This window comes from Octopus sinensis, linkage group LG10 (genome assembly GCF_006345805.1).
Source record: "Octopus sinensis linkage group LG10, ASM634580v1, whole genome shotgun sequence".
Taxonomy (NCBI): Eukaryota; Metazoa; Mollusca; class Cephalopoda; order Octopoda; family Octopodidae; genus Octopus; species Octopus sinensis.
Genome location: NC_043006.1, coordinates 32,262,261 through 32,265,984, shown reverse-complemented (window position 1 = coordinate 32,265,984; position 3,724 = coordinate 32,262,261). Strand labels below are relative to the sequence as shown.

General features: G+C 38.6%; 1 long non-coding RNA gene across 1 annotated transcript in view; it reads left to right on the top strand.

The window, feature by feature from the left end:
- LOC118764961 overlaps positions 1-3,185 on the top strand; it is a 24,569-nt gene extending 21,384 nt beyond the window's left edge. Inside the window, exon 3 of the long non-coding RNA XR_005000802.1 lies at positions 3,061-3,185. This is a non-coding gene — a long non-coding RNA (uncharacterized LOC118764961). The remainder of the gene's footprint in view (positions 1-3,060) is intronic.
- The last annotated feature ends 539 nt before the right edge of the window (positions 3,186-3,724 follow it).

The following is a 3,724-nucleotide window of genomic DNA, read 5'->3' as shown; positions in this document are numbered from 1 at the left end:
TTTAATATAAAATGTCTTTATTTTAACAAAAAAACATATTAATTATATATATATTATATATATATATTATATATATATATAATATTATATATATATATATATACAAATAAATGAAAGAATGGAGTTGAACGACGAATTAACAAAATTCCTTTGTTCAACTCCATTCTTTCATTTATTTGTATTTAAAAAAACACACAAATTTCCACACGATAGCACGTGATCTCTGCCCTAGGCATGTAGCTTCAACCGTGTTTTTCTGACGTGAATTTGCTACCAGGTATCGGTTAACGAATTACATAAGATAATTCATTCAACTACTCAATTATATATATTATATATATATATATATATATATATATATATATATATATATAATATATTAAGGTATGTAGAAAAATACAACATGGACAAGAACGTATAACTCTTAGAAGACGATACAATAAACACGGACAGGACATTCGAAACCCTCAGTCTTCAGTCAAGAACCGGATCATCGTAGTAATTTCGGCTGATTAATCTTGAGATTACTATAGATCACGGCCAGCCCTCCAAGAAAAACTAAGCAACGAGCATTAGAAAAACTAAGCTGGGAGCGTAGATTTCCTGGAAGAAGGATCGAATGCATGCGGACACCAGGACAGCAAAAGGGACGAATATAAAAAAACAAAAAAATAATGGAATACAGAAACATGAAATACAGAAGCATTAACGGTGAAAACAACAACAAGTGTCTTACGACTGATATATATATATAAACCCTATTCACAGGCCTCTCCGGTGGTCTTTACCGCGATGACGGCCTTTTCGCCCTCCACAAAATAAACCCCAGGACCACGGATGGGTTCCGGAAGAATCTTTACACCTTCTTTAAAAACTTAGGCCTTAGGATTACCTTAGAATCCAACTTAACTAAAGCTAACTTCCTTGATGTCACCCTCGACTTAAAAACCTCACTTTATTACCCGTACCACAAACCGAATGAATCCCTTAAATATTATAGATATTAATTCCAACCACCCCAAAAAATATATAGATAACCTAGTAAAAGTGTCTCAATTAGAATTTCTAGCCTGTCCGCCACGGAAGATATCTTTAAGGCCGCAGCCCCCCCCTATTACAACGAGGCCCTGGCCCGCAGTGGCTTCAAAGATAAGATTACCTATACTAGTATAGCCCCACGCCAACCCAGGAAAAATAGACGAAGACACATTAGCTGGTACAACCCCCCCCCCTTCAACCGTGTGGTCGCTACACCTGTAGCAAAAATCTTCTTCACTCTCCTACAGAAACACTTCCCCACCCAACATAAGTACTACACTATCCTAAATAAGAACACTATTAGACTCTCCTACTCTACCACGCCCAATCTAGCCAGGAACCTAGCCTACAACAATGTGAAAAAACTTAACATATCTACTTTTTCCGAGGCCCATCCAACGTCCGATAGCAATTGCAACTGCCCTGATAAAACCACCTGCCCCCTCAACAACAACTGCCTACAGAGGGACCTAGTATATACATGCGAGGTAAGATCAGGCCCTGACGATAAAAGAAAATCCTACATAGGAATGACGTCAAACAGCTTTAAGACTCGTTGGTACGCACACACACACTCGTTCCGGCGACAGGATAAATCCAACCAAACTACCCTCGCCGCCCACATCTGGTACCTTAAAAGGAACTCCATCCCCTTCAAGACCAAGTGGAAACTACTACAGAAGGCGCGCTCGTATACAGGAGGCCATACCTGCTGTGACCTCTGTATATCGGAGAGCCTAGAGATCTTGTTCGCCAAAGGCCCTCTCCTTAACAAAATCTCAGAACACTCCCTATATATATATATATAGGAAGTGCCAGCTCAACTTCCGGTTGACCACATTGAGTGACCACATTGCCGGAAGTGCCAGCCCTAATTGCGTGAAGTGCCAGCCCTAATTGCGTGCGCAGGCAGCGTGGAAAAGCCTTTCAAATTTGTGTATTCGCAGTGACTAGACGTACTCTTCCCTTTAACGAAATATTATTTGAATTTATCTTAATCTGGTCATTTTAATTTGCATGATGGCATCGTGTGTTATTCCGTGCGAGCTGAGTCTGTATGACGGGGTTTCGAGATTTCGGCTTAACGATGAAACAGCATTAGAATTTTTTCGGGAACATGGGGTGATACCAAGAAATGTGAATTGCCCGACGTGCAATTCACCGTGTATTCTACGAAATGGAACACATATATTTCGTTGCAGGAAAATGGTTCGCAGAAGAAGACAGAAGGCGACAGAATGTGGTTTTTCTGTTTCCATATTTAAGAACACCTTTTTGAATCGGAGTAGATTAACCCCCTGGAAAATTCTTTTGTATGTAAACCATTTCTTAACAGAAGATTGGTCGCACCAAGCAGTTATTGAGAATTTAGATATATCGCTTGCTACGTCCGTTGATTGGAGGTCCTTCTGCTCTGAAGTCTGTCTTCATTGGGCCGCAAATTCCCAAACACCAATTGGAGGGCCAGGGATAGAAGTAGAAATAGATGAGACAGTCTTGGTTAGGAGGAAATATAACAGGGGAGACTTGTGAAAACTATTTGGCTATTGGCGGAATCGAAAGAGATTCCAAGAAAAATTTTTGATACCCCTGACATCAGAATGTGGTGAAATTCTAAGGCGAGATTCTTCCACACTAATTCCATTAATTAGACGCCACATTAAACTGGTTCAACTGTATATAGTGATTGTTGGCCCGTATATAATAGGTTAGATACATTAGGCTACACGCATTTTAAGATAAAATCACAGCCAGAATTTTATAGATCCAACAAACCATCTATACATACACAGACAATAGAAAGATTTTGGGGGAGCTTAAAAAAAAACGTCATAAGAGCAGGAATTAAATCGTGTTACTTAAAACAATATGTAGCTACATACCAATTCATGCAAGCTTTCCGCCCTGCTCCCAAAGGATTCATGAATTTTTATTGCAAGCTGCGAATTTGTATCCTGGGCAATAATAAAGATGTTCGACCAATTTCCACGTGGGCTGCTGTAACAACTGACAACGTTAAAGAATTTGAAATAGAAGCGTGGTAGATTTGTTGAAAATAATCAGCAAATCTACCACGCATGTGGTAAGTACAGATTATATTTTCCCAATATTATTGATTGTCACAGAATAATTATCAATCGCAACTTCAAAAATTCAATTCCATTACTTCAGTTTTCACTTTTTGTTTGTAAAATAAAAAAATATATATATATAGACTAGCAGTATCGCCCGGCGTTGCTCGAGTTTGTAAGGAAATAACTATAAAGCATTTTTAGCAAAAATATTGAAAAATATTGAAAATAGCAAAAAAATTGAAATTCTCGACCCCATGTCGAATTTATCGATTTTTTTCAGAACTGGGGGAACTTTCAAAATTTTCGCTGCGTTAGTTTTGAATTATGACATTGGGCTATGTGTGTGTCAAGTTTCATCAGAATCGGTTGAAAGGCGTGGTCAGGGTGAGTGTACAACCTGACAGACACACAGAAAAACTGCCGTTTATATATAGAGATTTTTAGAGAGTTACTTCCCTTATGCCAACAATGCGTTTAAATGGTGAAAATTGATGGTAAATTTTTCTTTAAATCGTAGCAATTTTCCGAGCGCCCTCCCCCCCCCCGTTTGTCAGCGCGCTTTTTTTTCGTCATATTCCTTCAATATACGATGCCTTACACCTCTTACACAT